Consider the following 19414-nt stretch of genomic DNA (forward strand, 5'->3'; position numbering starts at 1 on the left):
CTCCTGCACAGCATGATATGCCCCTCATATTTTCATTTTCCCTGTTTAAAAGGATGCAGGTCAGTAGGCACTGCCTTTGTTTTTCTTCTTTTGTTTTCATCTCTAAAAATGATCAATTGGTGTTGATATCAAGGTTTACACTAGCACCATATCAAGGCCTTGAGCGGAAAGATCCTGAGGTCAGGAACTTTGTTGTGCTACATCCTTACTAAGTGAGATATATATTTCATTCAATACACAAATAATAGTAGCAGACTGAATGAAAAGACCTTCAGAGGTTAAACTTAACATTAGTAGGAAATCTGTGAAAACACAGGTGTTTTAACTACTGGTGTTTTTGTGCCAGCCATGACATATGGAGCAGACACCAAGGAGATGGAACTGAAGACTATTGTTAGAATGCATCAGTATCATCTTGCATGTTGAATACTGCAACATAATTTACTAATCCAATTTATATCAGAATATACATGCTTATGTTTAAATATATGATGAAATAGGTGCATATTTTTAAAAGATGACATATTTTTATTTACACTTAATTTTGCACTTCCCAGAATTTTTCTGTCTTTTCATATTGCCTTATGGTGTGTTGCTTGACTCCTGTTCTCTGTAAGTGTGAAAAGTCAGGAGGAGAGTTCACAGCAGGTTGATGGCCTGGAGATTAAAAGTCTGTCTAAGGACATTTCAAAGTTGTAAAGGTACTATTCTCACATGTACTTATTTCTTGGTGGGTGTGAACAACAGCTACTCACCAAGCTGGTGTAGTGTGAAATAGTTTCCTGTGAAATGATGTGCAGACATATGCAGAAAGCCACATGTACAGCACATGCACAGACTCATCCCTGACTTATGATTAGTGAGATTCTTGCTGATAACTGAGTTAGGAATGACCAGTGGGACACCCAATGTTTTAATTACCCAGCAACTATGTGGATTTTCCACATGTACCAGACTAAAATCATGATCCTGTCCTGATGCTTTGAGATTAACACACTGGAAATGACCTTGACTTCTCAGCAGTAGTTCTCTATGACTAGGCCAACTGCAGACTGAGATTTTGTTGTGTACATGGATATTCTCTATACATTCCTTTGTTTGTCAATGCCTGGGATAAATTTTTACCATGCCCCATAAGAGTAAGTTTTACTGTACTAAATACTAAAAGTCATTCTTAGTCAGCCTAAATATGTCAACTAAATTAAACAAAAGAAAGTTAAGTCTTTCAAGCAATTTTCAAAACCTGGGCAATAATTTGATATCTTGCTGTTACAGGGATAAATATATAATATAGTAGAAATGCTGCTAATAATAATAATTTGGTTTTATTTCTTTTAAGACAGTGAATAGGACACCAGAGTAAGTGGATCCAAGGCTTTTGACAGAGTCTGCTCGATCACAGATGCCCAGTGTGACTGTGACCAGAATGAGGGGCCTTTTCAACATTTACAAAAGTGAGCTCTTCCTGCCCTAGTGCTGTACGCCAGCACAGCCACACCTTTCTGGTGGGCCAAAAATTAGTGTGATACATGCCAGAAATGACAATAAGAAATGAAAAGGCCATATGGAGTCATTGCTGCCTGCCAGTCATTGCAGTAGGTGGCAACTGGGACAGGAGACGTATTGGAAAGGGCTTCATGCATTAGGGTACTGCAAGAGTAATGCAAAACCTGGATATGATTCCTGGCAAAATTTGAATTATTTCCCCCTTCATGTTACTTTGCTCAGTTGTACCATATTTATTATGCTAATTACCTCATATGAGGGATACTAAGTTTTGCGCTGGAAACAGAACTTGGTTTTTCCACAACTGTTATGATGAAAATTTTCTTGCAATAACATTTGGTGGGTATTTACTAACCTATGCATATACTTCAGTTACCTGAAAGTCAGACACTGAATCACAAATAATTGTGTATACTTCCTCTGAAGTCATTGAAGAGAGCTAGATGACTCCAGGAGGGGAATCCTTCTATCCTTACAGAAGCGTATTGGGTAAGTCATACTTTGGTGGTGCTCAGGTCATTCTAAAGTACTTGTCCTAGAGACCAGATGAAACATGCCCTGGAAAAGCTGGATTCTCTCCAATTACTGGAGTGACTGATTAGACATGGCTAATGCTCAGATGAGATTAATCCAATTCCTGGTAAATACTTTCTAATCAGGAACTTACGGGGATGTCTCAGTATTGTGAGGTCTTTTCAGATAATTCCTGGTTATTATGCATAAAGAATAAATTCAGAAATGCAGTATAGGAACTAAAGAAATTTAAATGGAAGAACGTATTGCGTATTAATTTGTATATTGAACTCAAATACTCATAGACACATTCTACAGCTTTGTTACTTTCATAAGAATACCTTGTCTTACGGTGAATGTACAAACAATCTTTGATTTTGATTTCTAGTATACATCTGTGATGCTGCTTTGCAGTGCAGTTGCCAGATTTCTTTATTTTTTGGGCTATCATCTTAATTAATCTTTTCTTATTTAAGGAATAATTTTTGTTAAAATTTTCTGCATATTCCCTCTCCCTATCTTTCTCTGTCTTCTCATGTCTGATCCACTTCCTTTCATAAGCAGAAAATTAAAATAAAAGTTTCACAACTGTTGTCTTGAATACTAAAGGGTTTAACCATAACTTCTGTGTCAGCATGCTGAATACACATGCTTCTAAATACTAACACATATGTGATGAAGATCAAAGCTCAGGGCTTTACTTGTTTGCTCAAGTACCCAGTGAGGCCATTCTTCAAGATTTTATGCAGGAAGATCTCTGTGCATAAAGCAAATCAGAAGTAATTTCACTCTATATGATTTTACCCTACATGAGTACTGCGCTGTTCCACACTTGCTTGCCAGATGTCCCACCTCAAGCTCCAACCTCACACCTTGTCCCGTGCAGATCAATCTCTGCAGAACAAGCTAAGAGTCTCTACATTTTAGGAGATCACTCTGAGAGCAAAGAACTGTTCAATTTGAATAAGGCTGCCAGCCTGTGATCCTAAAAAGAAACTGTTCTTGTTTGTTCAGCTGTAACCTAGATTAAGCCAAGGAAGATACAAAGCAAGAGAGAAGACTGAAGTTCTTACATGACATTCAACAACCTCTGGGTGAATAGCCCTATCCATGCTGGTCATTAGCACTTTATGAGAAAAAAGAACCAGATTGCAAACAAGGCAAGCATGTCTCAGAATAAAGCTTAGGCTGGAAATGTTTCTGGGAGGAATATTTGGTTATCATGTAGCTCAAGTAAAACAACTGCCTGTAACTTAAATGGCTATTTTCCATTTTAATGGTATATTAAGGTGCCAAGTTTTGTTAAAGGTTTATTGGCAGCCATGCAGTCTTTTATGAGTCCGTCTATTTTTCAGGTTTTTTTCTGGTGAGAAGAATTTCTGTAAAGAAAAATAGAAAGAAAAGGAAAAGGTAAAACCATCCCATTTGGTGAAATTATCATTAAACATGATTGCCATTATCTGAGATCAGGAACCATTCTCATGCAAAAATTAATCCCAGAGGTGTTCATCACGACTCATGTTTTCACCATGGTCTCACTATGGAGCTGCATGTCCAGAGATCTTTGATAGATCTCCCTCTCTGGAAAAGAGAGGTTTTGTATTATTTTCTTCCTTCATATTCAGTCCTCTGTTTATTTCAAGCATTAGCAGTGAGTAATTTGGCTTTATCTTCCTCCTAACTAGAACAAACTTTGTGGACACGACCAGACAAGCAGACTGCTGCATTATAAACACCGTTTTCATTTGTTTCACAGTGACTCAAGGAAGGGGTGATTTTCCTGATTTTTTTAAAGAAACTCAATTGTAAGTGTGGGGGCAGGGCTTTCCCTTTTCCAGCAACTTGCAAGATAGCTCTGTAGACTTATAAAAAGTCATAGAACATTTTAGGAACGAAATTAATTCAAAAGGCCACCTATCTAGTCCAAACCCCTGTTCAACATAAGACTTTTTGCATCAGGTACCTTATCTGGACAAGACTGAGTATCTCCAAGGACAGAGATTCCACAATTTCTCTGGGTAACTTGTTCTGGTGTTTGACCTCCTACACAGGGAACCATTGTTTCCTGGTATCTCATTTCAGTTTTCCTCATTACAACTTGTGCCTGTTGCCCATGTGCTGCTTCTGTGCACTGCTAAGATCTGCTTTCCAGACTGCATGTGTCTGGACGTCTCTGTTTAAGGGGTGCTGTGCTGGCTCATCCTCAGCTGTTTATACACTTGTCTCATCTCACAAAATGCATGATGAATTTTCCCATTTGGAGAAGGAGGAGAACATGTTGATTTCCCTTCTACTATTTCTCACTTTCATAGCATGCTACAAGAAAAGAGTAATGCAGAGGAAACACAAAATCCTTATACATATATATATATATTCGTATCACAGAACCTTCAGTAAATCTGTTGTTTGAATTCTTTATTGTTGAAAACTTTTATACCAAGGAACCCTTTATTTTTCTGTCCAATGTTAGTGGGAATTTAAGACACAGTTTCAGATGAATTCAATAAGATGTTGTATTCCTATATGTGAAAATTGTACAGTCACCAGACAAGGAATAGCCTTGCATGCTTTGGATTGGTTGAAACAGAGAGCAAGAAGTATGTTTCTTCTACAAATCACTGTTAGGCTTTGAATAAATAATTAAGAGATAATTTTTCTTAGTATCTTTTTCTGATACTTTCTACATTGTGAGTAAAAGCTATTCTTAGAAGTAGTCTACTCAATTGAAAGGTCGCGTTGAATATCTCAGACTGCGAGCACATCTGCAGAAACTTATTCTGTACCTGGTTCCTAAAAAATGAAATAAAAAGAGAGGAGATGGAGAAAAGAGGAGAGAGAATGAAATGTAGTAGCAATTATCTACTTTCTGAAAATCACATTTAAATTATGGGTGCAAGATTCTACTCAAGCAAACCCAGCATTGTTTTAATTTTAATTATTTTACAATTTATATTTTTCTAATAGATTTCTAATTGATCAATTTCTACATATACATTTGTGTCTTATTGTATGTAAACAGTTGCACTAACAAAAAATTTGGTTCTACTATCTGTAGAGAAGAGAAAATTAGGTCCTGAAGAGAGTCAGCTCATCATTGTGGAATTAAATTAAATCTATTGATTAAACTTTCATTCTGTGGTTGGGCTTTTTCGGAGGCATGAAATAGTCTCATTTAGTTACATTACAGAAGTAAGGGGAAGAATATTTAAGGGAAAGGGAATTGCCTGTTCTATTTAAAACAATTACAATATGCATTTTACAGAATAATAATAATAATAATTTAAAAAACAGTCAGGCAATTATAAACTAGGAGGAATATTTTCTGTGATGTTTTGGTGATAAGAATTTAAAAAGCAACATTTGACTGACTCCTCTGGTTTCTACCTGAGGTCTTGTGCCAATCCTACCTTGCTGACACCGCGGTCATTTGAAGGACATGAAGATTTGATGTTCATAGGTCTTTCATGGTTCACACGCAATACAGTGTGCTGAGTCTGTGGAAGTCACTGCAAACAGACTCCTCTTAGCATCTCTTTTTCTTCTCTCCCCACAACCCTTCCTCCCTCTCTAATACTGTTACTGCATCTCCTGCCCTTCCTTATTTTCACAGGGAAAGCTGAGGATTTAAAATGTGTGCCAAATATTTATTGTCCAACTGAGAACTGGAAGAAAAGCACATGCTTTTACCTGAATAACTCTTTCTAACAATACCTCTAGTTCTTAAAGTCAAAAGGTAATACTTCTGTGGACAGTTCATATCAATAATTCAGGTAACAAGTAAAATATGTTGCTAGTAAAATGTGCAATTCTGTGTTATCTGCTGGCTAATGCCATGCAGTATAGAAAGATGTTTTCCTTACAACTTTGCTGCTGTGGCAGCAAATAACTTTGTTGTGTGGTCCTGGATGTGGAACAGAGAATGCTAGCTGACCTAACCTGTTTCATATGGCTAAACTTCCACCAGTGATTAGAACAGAACAAATATACCCAAGACCAATTTTGACAAATGGAAAATTTGGACCCAGGTCCTTCAGAAGTGCAAAAATACTTTTCACCAACAACAGCAATTAGGACCTTTCTTCCATCATTTTATTGCTTAGCCATGTGTTGGTCTGTGTCAACACAGATTGATAAAGTCATAGAATTTTATGGGACAATGTGAAAACTCATTTGCGAATTTTATTGCAGTCCATCATTGCCTGCATTCACAGCCCAGAGGTCTTCCATTGTTGTGAATAACAATTGGGAACAATTTCTGGCTATGGTCAATGTAGGGGTTGCAGTCTTCCACTGACAGGTGTTCTTTCTTAATTGCTTCCATTAGTTTCCCTTTACTGCAGGGCTTCACCACCTGATGAATGCAGTGTTTCAACAAATACCAGACCAGACCTATCAGCTACAGTGTGTGACATGATAATCAATGTATGCTCATTGAGCCCAACCTTAGTAAAACACTCTAGTCAAACTCGCAGTGCTTATTTCCCAATAAAATAGTTATTATTCCAAATGCAATATTTTAAATAGAAAAATTTATTGGTGTGGAATTTCAGGCAAATGCAAGCACTTGCCAACATTTGCATTAGAAATACTGTGGCCAGCAGGACCAGGGCAGTGATTGTTCCCCTGTACTCAGCACTCCCCCTGTACTCTGCAGTGCTGAGTACACCACATTTGAGGCCCCACCTCAAATCCTGTGTTCAGTTTGGGGCCCCTCACTACAAGAAAAAAAGACATTGAGGCAGTGGAGCATGTCCAGAGAAGGGCAATGGAGTTGGTGAAGGGTCTAGAGAACAAGTCCTGTGAGGAGCAGCTGAGGGAGCTGGGGTTGTTCAGCCTGGAGTAAAGGAGGCTCAGTGGGACCTTATTGCTCCCTACAACTACCTGAAAGGAGATTGCAGTGAGATGTGGATTGGTCTCTTGTCCCAAGTAACAAGAGATTGGACAAGAAGAAATGGCCTCAAGTTGTACCAGAGAAGGATTAGATTGGTTATTAAGGAAAATTTCTTCACTGAATGGACATTCAGGCATTGGAATAAGCTGCCTATGGAAGTGGTGGAGTCACTATCCCTGTAGGTGTTTACATGGTTTAGTGGTGGACTTGGCATTGTCAGGATAATGGTTGGACTCAATGAACTTAAAGGTCTTTTCCAACTAAAATGATTCTATGATTCTACGATTTGTAAATATGCTGACAAGAGAAGGCACGATTCCCATGGGAAGTAATAAAACTTCTGATCTGGTAATCTCACTGCACCATAAAGCTTGATTTCATTCTAGGTCAAGAACCTTGTTGTGCGTCATATCTTTGTCTACTGTGAGTAAGAACCATACGTATTTTATAAAAAAGGAGAGTTCTTCAAAAAGAATAGCTGAACATGAGCCAGCAGTGTGCCCAGGTGGCCAAGAAGGCCAATGGTATCCTGGCCTGGATCAGGAACAGTGTGGCCAGCAGGACCAGGGAAGTGATTCTTCCCCTGTACTCAGCACTGGTGAGGCCACACCTGGAGTACTGTGTCCAGTTCTGGGGCCCTCAGTTCAGAAAGGACACTGAGGTGCTGGAGCAGGTCCAGAGAAGGGCAATGAGGCTGGTGAAGGGACTTGAGCACAAGTCCTTTGAGGAGAGGCTGAGGAAGCTGGGGTTATTTAGCCTGGAGAAGAGGAGGCTCAGGAGAGACCTCATCACACTCTACAACTCTCTGAAAGGAAGTTGTAGCCAGGTGGGGGTTGGTCTCTTCTCCCTTACTATCAGCAAGACAAGAGGGCACGGCCTTAAGCTGTGCCAGGGGAGGTTTAGGTTGGATATTAGGAAGAAATTCTTTACAGAGAGAGTAATCAGACATTGGAATGGGCTGCCCAGGGAGGTGGTGGATTCACCATCCCTGGAGGTTTTTAAGATGAGACTGGATGTGGCACTTAGTGCCATGGTCTAGTAACCACAGCAGTGTTGGATCAAGGATTGGACTTGATTATCTTGGACATCTTTTCCAACTCGGTTGATTCTATGATTCTACGATTTTGACTCCTCTTTCTTTTCATACTCGCTGAAGTATTAGTGCAGATATCAGTGCAAAATGAATTTTTGCTTGTATCTTGCATTCTGGATTATCTGAATTTTATGGCACTGCATGGAGGTAAATTAGGAACAGAATATGCCTTTCAGCCCTTTTTCTGTTTGTAGTGATACTCAAATCAGAAAGAATATAATTTTTCTTTTCAGATCTAAGATTACATTTGCAGAAATTATATTTATAAATAGCAACAAATGCCCAGTGCCTTCTTACTTTGGAACTAAAGAAATTCAGTTGAGAATTCTTGAAGATAAAAAGCCCAGAGAACCACTGTATATCTTTTAGCATCTTTCTGCAGAACAGAAGTGTCATTTGACCAAAATCACAATTACATAACTCCATAGCTGCAAGAAATTTCTTCAGAAGTACCTTTCTGCTATGGTATTACTTTAAAAATACTTTTAATGCCAATTTTCCATTAAAAGTAAAGAGCTGTTTTTGAGTGATTCCATTGTACCTTCAAAGACAAATATTGTCTCCAAAAGCAAAGATTTTTTTTTAAATAAATTGTTCTTCATCATTGTTTTTTTTCATTCATTCTCTCCCTGTCTCTCTTTTTCTCCATGGTAACACAGAAGTTGATAATAATGTATGATACTTGCCAGCAGAAGGATTCAGTAGGGAGAAGCATAAAGTACAAGAAATGTAGAAACCTGTGCCCAGAGCTGCACATTAGCTTTCAAACTTCTGCAGACTTTAACCTTTTTTCTGCTCTATTCACATTTGGCTCATTCTCCAAAACGGATGGGTCTCATTGGTTTTATCTGTCATTTACTTTACCCTTCTTCCCTTCCCCTTATTGCTTCCTCAAAGAGCAACACAATTCCTCAGGCTTTCCTGTTGAATGTTTCTGTGCTAACTGTGAGAGGAGAGAATCACACAGCTGCTGCTACCCTGATCTCAAAAGCAAACATCAGTACAGCCAATACTAATGGAGGCTTGCAAGTGGAAATGGAATGAATTAGCAGCAAAACCATGAAAACAGCAGCCAATCTCCATTTTGCAAGCGTTTTTTTTAGGATAAACCAAAATTTCTCTGGATGAAGTTCCTATAGGCCACGTATTGCTTTTCTGGCAAACTCTCAGATGACCTTCCATTGGCATACTTGTGGTTCCTCTATCTAGACCGTACTTTCTCAGTGGGAGAATTCTTTGCACCAGAAAAAAACGGAAATTAGCTTTTTCAGTTAATGTCATTTTGTCTCTTTGCTTTAGACACCAAATAACTGAATGAAAGACCTTTCAGAACTTTCATTTGCTTCAGTTAGAGTATATAGAAGTGATCCAAAATCCCCCCCGGCTGACACCCTTCCCTGCTACCTGATGTAAACAGGATGTCTCATTCATCCTGCTATTACTATATCTGTACGTTTCTGACATGTTCCTTGTACCTCAGCATCTCACCACTGTGTTGACAAAATGAAAGGCCAAATTAGTCTGGAAGATTCATAAAACGCAATTCATGACTATATTCTCACTACAGCAGCGAATTCAAATATACCTATTTTTCTATTGGTATTGAAGAAAAAATGCAAATAGCAGTATGATTATATGAATTTGCAACATTTTTTACACACACACTCACATGCATATACACTTACATACACTCTCTCCTCTGTTTTTTGGGCATACATCCAACAGAACAATATGTGTCACTGAAGTTTAGAGCCATTTGCTTAATCCCACCTTCTGGCAGTCTCACCCATGAATCACAGACACAGTTACTGATGGGATAGATAGATCGTCCAGAGTGCAAACCCCTGCTTCAAACTTGCTCTCCTTTAAACTAGCTGGCAGAGACAAGGATTTTCTGGCAGAAAATGCTGGGTGTTGAAATATTCATAATTAGAAAATGGGGCATTTGTACACATTTTGGAGGACAACTTTGTTAAAACGTTGCACTGCAACATTTTCCAGTCCAGTGTATTTCTATTTTTGATACCAAAACCAGCTTTTCAAAAACAAATCTTCATTTCAGCTAGTGAAATCAATTATTCATGGACTTTTATTGCATAGTGAAGTCGTCTGGCTGTTTGGGCCCAGTGCTTGTGAGCTCGTCTGCCTCTGTTCATATTTCACTTTTTGCTCATTGACTTCCACAGATCTGTGTTCCTTAGAAGGAAAACATTTTGAGAACAAAGAGCTGTTTACTGCAAAGAGTTAAAAAAGCAAACAAAGCCAACCTAGGAGTTTGCACACCACACTGCCCTTCCCAGTTCAAAAGAAAGGGGGATTTGCCACATGAAAGATGCCTTTGGGGGAGCTGCTGGCTTGCATGGGTGTAGACTGGGTAAATATAAAGCGTTTTGGGGCAGCATACAGAGGAGCAAACGTGTTGGTTTGAAGTCAATAGACTACCTGTTTGGACAGGGTAGGTGACACCTCCTCCCACCACTGGCAGTCTTACTGGCATGGCTACGAATTTGTCCCTTTTATGCCAGAAGCCATGATCTCATATTTGTTCGGTATTGGAAGCAGTCAAAGTCAAAAACACTCCTACAGTTTTGAGGACGCGAGAATATTATTCTACTGCTATGCTACAGCTAGTTATGCTGTGCTGCTCTCACTTACTACCTCCTGTGCCGCCACCTGCCAGACCCAGCCCGCCTCATCCGAGCGCCGTCTGGCATTGCTGGAGCGTGAGGGGCATGGCCTCCCCGTGAAGGTGGAGTATGTTGGCACCGCAGGCCAACAACCCTTCACTCTTCAATATGGCTGGCGCCCAGGGTCAGCGCAGGAGAAGTTGTTTTTTTTTCTGGTCCAAGAAGCTCAAACAAAAGCCAATTATTGCACATACGACAAATTTAACAGTGCTCCCTGAAAGCAGCACTGTGATTGTATGGAAGATACGTTGGCAGATACACACCGTTGGATTGGGCAATGTCACGTTCACCAGGCAGGTTAAGAGTTTAGACACTGAGCCTGTCTTAAGATACAGTATAAATTCAATGTGTTTTTATTGTAACCATGGAACTGATCCACGAGGTTTGCATTTGCCTCCTTACTTTCAGTTTTGACAGTTAGTAACAAATGGTCCAACAGGTCTGAGGGGGGTTTTGTCCTTTTCTAGGGCAAACACACTGCTCCCCCTCCATGGTCAGGGTAAAACTGCAGAGAGGAGGCGTGGCAGGGCTTGGGCACGGGCTGCTGGGGGAGAGCAGTGCAGGCGGCAGCATGGCAGCTTGTGGCGTTATGGTATGTAGCCCATACAACCGCAGAGAGGCAGATTGGCTGGCCCAAGTGGAGCCTCTTCTGCTGAGGTGCGCTACCACCGGCTCACTCGAGTGGGGACCCGTAGGCTGGACCCACTCCTACACTCGTCCCCGTCACTTGCCACCATGGCCACAGTCCAGATGGACACTGTGTTACGCAGGCTGGAGATGAGGCTTTGTTCCTGCTGTCAGTACTGTGGAGCCCATTTTTCTGAGGAAGCAGCTTTCAGACATTTGGGGTTATGCCAGTTTCTGATAATCCAGAAAATCCTGAATTTAAGCATGTTCCTTAAAATTAAGGTACCCTGCACCTTTCTGTCCCAGGTTTCAAATGCTTCCTAGGAGTAAGGGCACCTTATTTGGCAGAGGATTTTTTAGGTTCATGTGTGGCTTTTGTTTTAAAATATATTAATTTATTATAATGTAAAATCATCTGCCTGGAGGATGTGGGATGTTGTTGGACTACAACCAAGTATTGGCTTGTAGCCTTCTATACCAGGGTGCTAAGAAATAAATCCTAAATAGAAATGGATGAACGGTTTATGTTCATCACCTCACCCCTCTTTTCTAAGGGCTTTCCTAAAAACAGGTGATGTTTTCTAGATTTGTTCACCATATGAAATGTTGTATGGTGATCCTACAAACAGTGAAAGTTGTTTACTTAATTGCAAATTATTAGAAATGCCTTTTCCCTCTTTGGGGGCTTCATGGTCTTCTAATTATGTTGCATTATTCCTCCTCTTTGATTAGATCAGTGAAAAACTCATACACAAAAAAGAGATCAATTAGTTTCTTAATTATGATACTTGTATACATATGTAGCTTAATAGTAGTACTTTTATGTATAAAGGAATGACCACAGGATATGGGTAAGGAAAACATGCTAAAAAACTATTGTAAAATGACGAATTATGTAAGCAGTACATTTTTTGCCTTCCAAATGATTTTGAAGTGCATTTTCTACACCTTGCAGTCATTCCTGTACATTTTACTTTTCATTTTAATGACCCATTGATATTGATTTCCTGAGGTCTTGCAAAAAAAGTAGTTAAAAAGTTCCCCAAAGGTGAGGACTTAAAGATACATAGATTTTTTTTCCTTCCATTGGTATTTTAGCAGGACAATGAACTGTTCTGAAGTAAGATTATGATATTGACTGTGACAGCTATGACCTCTCATATGCTCATTTACAAACTATTTTAGCATGTTTGCTGAATTCTGATGATTTTTTTTGGTTCAGCTGCTATCAAGTGAAAGGTAGGTTTGTATAACATCATTACATTACTGATGATCAATTTGCATGCATCTCCTGATCAAGGAGGTACCATTGTGCTACCCCATTTACAAACACAAAAACTAGATGAGCACTGGTTTTTAACATCACAGAGTTTACAGTCCTAGAGCACTTCTGCAATTGCTGGTATTTAAAGAAGCTTGCTGCATCCACCGCCGCTTCATTGACCATAAACGAGCTTCCCATGGGAACGCCAGTGTTCTCATATTCTACCAGTCATAAAGTTGGGAGAAAAAGACAGAGGATGAGGCATAATGTGCAAGCAAGATTGATGGACAAACTAGCCCAAGCCAGTGTTTGATGTATTTGACACTGATTGTTTCTCTTGCAAACTGAAACTGGACTAGAATGGTGCAAAGGAATAGTTAAAAGCTTTAGTTCTGACATCAGTTGAATTGTAGAATGATCATATTTATGGTTACAGGAGCATCTTGTTTTTAATTGGAAGTTATCAGATGGAATTCACACTTTGAGCTTTGGAAGGATAATCACAGACCACAGACTACTGCATTGAAAGTGCTGATATTGTCTGAAAAATTCAGTGATTTTGACAATGAGCATCATTACTCTTTAATTAACAGCACTCGTTTAGCTTGGGGAAAAGCTTGTCTAAATCCAGAAATCTGCCATGCTATGCTCCTGTATTTTCATCCTTACAATTAGTTTCTAACACAGTGTCAGTAGAAAAATGCCAGTTGACAAGGACTAAGCACAGGGAGAGGAGTCCCTTTTTTATATAGTAAAACATTTTTATTTTTTTTCATTTCCTCACTTACCCATGATTTGTCTCTTTCCATCATCTGTTTTGTCCCTTCAGAAAGCCAGGCTGTGGCCTGTCTGTGGCAGGCACCCATTTTTCGTTATCTGTACAGGTAGGTACTATAATAAACAAATAAATAATAAAAGATCTTTGTAGCTCCTTTTAGTGTTCTGTCTACAGATCATTTGCATCGATCTAGAAACCCATGAAGAAACTACTACGGAGTTTATGCACACTGAGTTGAAAATTTCCCCCACCAAACCCCCTGTTGTGGATTGTCTGGCAAAAAAACACAAACAATTCCAAAAAATAAAAAGAAGGACTATCATCTTCTGATAACACTGACAGTAGCAACATAGTTACCTGCATGTCTGATTGCCCCAGAAGGGATTTATAACTTTATGTTTGACTACCTCAAAGATCTTAAAATTAAGATTGGTAATCAAAAATATTTTGATTGCCAGCTTTATCTTGAGACGTTACAAAAAGGCACTAAGTTCATATAATTAACTAACTAAATAAGTAAAACAGACAATTATATAAGAAACCTTAGCTAAAACAGACTTCAGAAGGATTTGACAGATTATAGGCTGCTAACACTCTCATAATCACTATTAAAATCTGTAATCTCATTAACATCAAAGAACTGGAACCAAACCGAACAAAACTGAAAAATTATTAAAAAAAGATAATGTTTTTTTTTACTATAGCCTCCAGTACTGTTGTGAAATATAAGAGGGAATAAAGGACAGCAAGAACATTTCAGAAGAGGTTGATGAAATGAAAGCTGTGATGAATTATCTCCAGCCTTCCTTTCCAGCACTTACAATTGAAGATCTTACATCTACTCCAAACTAATGTTTTTTAAGAGTGTTCTGTCATGTGGGACAGGGGTGTATCCAAATGTTGCATAAGAGTAATAAAACCAGAGGAGACCAAATGGCAGAGCTCATAGTTTTCTCCATTGTTAAAAATCCTGCGTATCTGTTGAATGATTTTTTTTACCTCAAATGACTATTTTAGTACATTCTTGTTGTTAACATCAGAATTGCCTCATAGGTTAGAAGCACAAAATCAGTATTTTTGTACTTTTGCTTTTATGTGGGTTAGAAGGAGCTGGTGAGCTTAGCTAGATTATATACCTAAGTTATTGTTGTTTTTGCAGACAGAATTGTGAGATTTTTAATAAATATAACGCCATTAGGTGGTTTTGTGCTCTTTTGTCACCCATCACATTTTTAGAAGATTTTGAAGCTTCAATATGCATGTAGTTTAAAAAAAAACTCAAACAAACCAAAAAAGGGGAGAACTTTCTATTTGATACAAGCAGTTAGTATCTGTCAGCAAGTGTGTTTCTAAGTAGGGAAAAAACTCCAACAACTGACCTGTTCACAGCAACTAACTAATTTTCAAAGAATGCAGCTATTTCTTAGATTGCAAATCTGATTATTTAACATTCTATTGTAAAATTAAATAAAAACCTTATGTGAGATGTTATTGAAGAAAACAGAGTCCAGGTCTCTGATGCTCCAACATTTGCTAAAGATGGCATCTGGTTGTGAAAAAGAATATGAGAACTCTACAACAGAGAAAAAATAACTCATTTCAGATAGATGGCATGCTTCAGATTAAGACTGAGGCAGTGTCAGAGAGGTCATAGAGAAGAAATACACATTTTATATTCACAGCAGAAATGACACAGTGAGGTGATTACAAACAAGACAGGAACATTTTCATACATTTAATTATGACTGCTATTGCATAGATGTTAACTTTCTAGTTGCTCATCTGTTTACACTTTAAAAAATCAAGCTCATGTAAAGGTTAAGCAGAGAGAGGGATAGGAAGTTTTCATGGGACAACCCAACTGTGACCTTTGATCAGTCATTCCAGAGGATCTTCATATTCTAGAGTACAAATGGTGGAAAAGCTGCAAAAGCAATACAGTCAGATAGTAGGTTAACAGGACGTTATGGGGTGTGTTAGCAAACCCTGCTTTTAGATTTAGAAGAAGGACAGACACCTGACTACTGTAGAGAAAAGGAGAGTAGTAAGCAACCCAGTGTTCTGTCTTAAAAACAGTGCTGTTTTCATCTGAGTTAGCTATCAGAATTGCAGTTGCTACCAAAGTTGCCTTTTTTGACAGTTTTTCAATAATCTTCTCTTTACAACTATCTGCAGAATACATGGCTTTGTGTATAGGGATGTAATTTAGGGCAACAAAAATGGGACTCTTGGTCTGCTGAGACACGCAGAGGCTCATCCTTTAACAGGTGCAAAAGGGAAAAACTAGATTCCAAACACCAGGAGACTTGGTCAAATGAACACACGGTGGTAAGCTCTTCTAACCCCAATACCATATGATGATAACTGAGGATTCATGTGGCTTTGCTCCAAATCAGGGAGGTGATAATTGCTCTCACTCACATGTAGTCTCTCTTATATTGCGACCCACAGGAAGACCAATACTATCCTTCCTTCCCTGAGTCTGTCTGGACCATGTATCAATGGTTCTGGATCAGCTATAACATCTGAAATTATGGGCACTGTCTTTTCTCTCAGGCAATGGAAGGCTTATGTTCATTAACACAGTACTGCTCTATTCAGTCCCTGTAGCAGGGTACTATTATACTACAGCTGTATCCTCCAGTAACACACTGGGCAATATCAACAGTGACTCTTTGAAAACAATTAAGAAACATTTTGGAGCAGAGGCCACTGCCCACGATCATGGTAAAGTAGCTGGTCTATCTTGGGTTCTGTTTCCGTTAGTCTGATGGAAAGAGAGAAAGAGAGAGAGAGAGAAAGAGAGAGAGAGAAAGAGAGAGAGAAAGAAAGAGAGAGAGGAAAGCAAGAAAGACAAAGAAAGGAAGAAAGAAAAAGAAAGAAAGAAAGAAAGAAAAAAAAGAAAGTAAAAGAAAACAATTAATGAACAAAATGGGTCCCATATTTGGATGTATTAAATGCAAAGCATGTATTTTTTTAAAAATGGAACTGGGGCACTATTCAGGCAGTGCACTGCCATTTTGACATGCCATGTGGACTCCAGTGTAAAAAAAGAGAAAAAAATAATAATGCATATGTGTGGTAATAATCTGCACATGACTGGTTGCTGTAATGTGCACTGCTGTACTGCCAGCAGGGAAGTGAGTGATTGCCTCTCGCCTACACAATGGGCACTGGCTTTGCCTCGCATGATTTTTCAGCAGGAGAACAAATAACAGGGGAGGAAATAAGGAACGAAAACCGCTACCTGACTCCACCATCTCCCAGCCCTTGAGACTTGATTAAGTAGTCAATCAGAAGTTTTTTGCTTTTTAAAAATTTTAGGTTGTTTGCTGTGACCACGGAACTTGCTGAGCAAGAGATGAAAAAAAACTACCTGCCTTTTGCTTTGACCTCTGTGTCTTTTAGCCTAGGTAGTGAGACGTGTTCTACAGTAGCTGTGCTCATCAGGAAAGTTTTTATTTGTTTTGCTAGTCTGGTGGCTCATCCGGAGCAGTTTGATATTCAAATGAATCTGTCAGAAACAAGAGTGTAGTGCTTCAGTTCTTGCTCAGGCCTGATGACATTGATTTGTGAGCATACTGCTTGACTACGGGATGTGTGACAGATAAATTTTATCAAAATTAAGGCACAATTAAACATTTCATCTTCCTAATTACTGGCTGTAGATTCAGCCTGATGACCATGTGCTGTAAGAAATCAGCGACCATTACACATTTTAATGGAGCACAGCTGTCTTACAGCTTGGTAATATTTGCACAGTGCCACAGAACTGTAATTTATGATAAAAAGAAAAAATGTGTATTGGCTCTTTTTTGCCAAAATAGATTAAGGATTCATATACTTTAATGAGATTTGGACCTAGCCTTGGATTATCGTTATAAATGATTTATGTGCATGTTGGTGGACTCCTGTAGTTTTGAGTTGATTTGTGTTTTGGTCGACCAATATGTAATTCAGTATTTCCTTGTGTGCCAGTATTTTCATTCTTTCCTCTCTCTCCATTTCAGTTCTATTTGTCCACCATAACTTAGCAAGAAGGGCAAGTGGGAAGGTTAAGAAAGAATTGAGGCATATTTTCTGGGAGACCTCCTCACAGCAAAATTCACTCCTGAAACCTCTCCCCTGCTCCCCTGCTCTGCACCCCGAGCACAGAGAGAACAGGGGGGAGGGAGGTGAGGGGAGGTGGGTGTCACCAGCCTGGATCAGGATCACTCCTGCAGCCTGTAAAGCAGGACATGGGGGAACAGATGCTACCTGAACCCCTGCTCAGTCAGAGACCTGCCTGAACATTGCTGTATCTCAAGGCAAAATATCAAATACCTTCCTCCTGCTTGTTTAAAACATGACCTACAAAAGGGTGTTTCTCACCCACTTGATATTTTTCCTGTTTCCATCAGTTTTTTCCAGAAAACGTGCTGCTTCTCTAAAGGGAAAGAAAACCCAACAATGTATGCACCCAAGTTACAATTTTTGGAACCGCCTTTCTTCTCCATTCTTTTCTTCACTAGGTTTTTTTCACAGATTATTTAGAGAGTGTGCAGAGCAGGGGAAATAATGAAGATTAAATTAGGTGTTTAATATATATACATATATTCATACCTATAAATATACACACACACAATGGCTGTGTTTGTATTTGTGCATGTTTTATTTTTACATTAATCTTAGTGAATGAAATTTGTATTTAGTTTAACTGCCTAGGTTTGCAAGGAGTCACACTGAAGTCCAGAGTTTGACCCCATATGTTGCAAAGCCCTGAGATCCATATGCATAGATAAAAAGAGAAACTAAATTCTAATTTTCATAATAAAAAAAAATCCTGTCCGAGCTTGATTTACTTCAGTGTTCATATGCTGGAATGTTTCATACTGTACCAGGTTGCATATGCTTGCACACTAATTCTCAATTGCCGTATGCAGTTTGTGACAACCATCTGCTAAGACCTCCCTTAGAGTTCTTTCTCCCACTCAGCCCAGCTGAAATAAAAATATGGACAGAAAGAACTTCTGCAGGGAGATAAAAAAGTTAATAGGGGACGTGGAGTTAGACTGCGCATCTGATTCGAATTCAATTGCTCCTACAACTTATGCCCTACTCATAAAACATTCCTGAGGTGTAAAACGTTAAATATAATGGAAAACTGTAAAATAAAGCCATACTTCCCTTGACAGACTTGATTGTGCTGGAAAGGTAATACTAAAATATGTCTGCACAGTGCACGTGTTAGCTAGCTCTCACTAACAATTCTAAAACAGCAGCTTAGATTAACTGTGTATCGCACCTTATCACATTAAAGTACCCTAAAGCAGGAGTGGGATGAGTGGTGAGAAAAAGAGGGTGCGAGAGAGAAGGAGCTGAAAAATGTGCTCTCAGTTTCACTGACAGAGAAGTAATTCCTTTTAAGCCAGTCTCATCAGAAACCCTGAGTGCTGGGTGTTGGCTGCTCCCGTTCAAGCCAGAGGGGAAAGCCAGAGATCAGAGCATCTGAAAATCAGGTGAAGGAAATAAACAGATGAACAATGATAGCAAAATAGAGGAGGGAGCTGTGGGCCAAGAAAGTGAAGATAGACTATTGGGTTCCAGTACTTGATCGTCTCCAGCTTTACATTTCACTTTACCATGTAGTAATGGGTTACATTCCCCACCACAAGTATTATTGAATACAGATGAAAAACAGGAAAGAGTTCAAAAGTCCAAGTAGACTGTCCCCAAACAGGGCTGCTTATGCCACAGCCATGGAGTACAGGTGGCAGTGACAGCAAGTGTTTAGCTAATTTCTTCTTTAAAACCTTCTAATACAATAAAGTTGATCCAATCAGATTTTTTCCAGGATCAAATCTGTTTCCATTTCTATAGTTTAAAGCCAGATGCTTCTTTCTGGAGTGCCAGTTGTCATGGAAAAAGGTGGTGACAGATTCCCCTAGTGCTGCTCCTCTCCATACTTTCTGATGTCCTGGTAGTGTAAAGCAGAGGTAAAGATGACTCCAGGTGTCTTCTGGGCAAGAAATTTGTATCTGCACACTAATATGATGTTCATCTAGTTCATAATAGC

General features: G+C 39.1%; 1 long non-coding RNA gene across 2 annotated transcripts in view; it reads right to left on the reverse strand.

The window, feature by feature from the left end:
- Positions 1 to 4706: 4706 nt before the first annotated feature.
- LOC113977767 overlaps positions 4707 to 19414 on the reverse strand; it is a 39629-nt gene continuing 24921 nt past the window's right edge. For both annotated transcript variants that reach the window (XR_003537413.1, XR_003537418.1), the window contains exons 2-4: positions 13370 to 13472; positions 5427 to 5525; positions 4707 to 4809 (exon numbers count right to left, since the gene is read on the reverse strand). This is a non-coding gene — a long non-coding RNA (uncharacterized LOC113977767). The remainder of the gene's footprint in view (positions 4810 to 5426; positions 5526 to 13369; positions 13473 to 19414) is intronic.

Source organism: Neopelma chrysocephalum, unplaced genomic scaffold, assembly GCF_003984885.1.
Source record: "Neopelma chrysocephalum unplaced genomic scaffold, ASM398488v2 Primary Assembly neopelma1_22, whole genome shotgun sequence".
Lineage (NCBI taxonomy): Eukaryota > Metazoa > Chordata > Aves > Passeriformes > Pipridae > Neopelma > Neopelma chrysocephalum.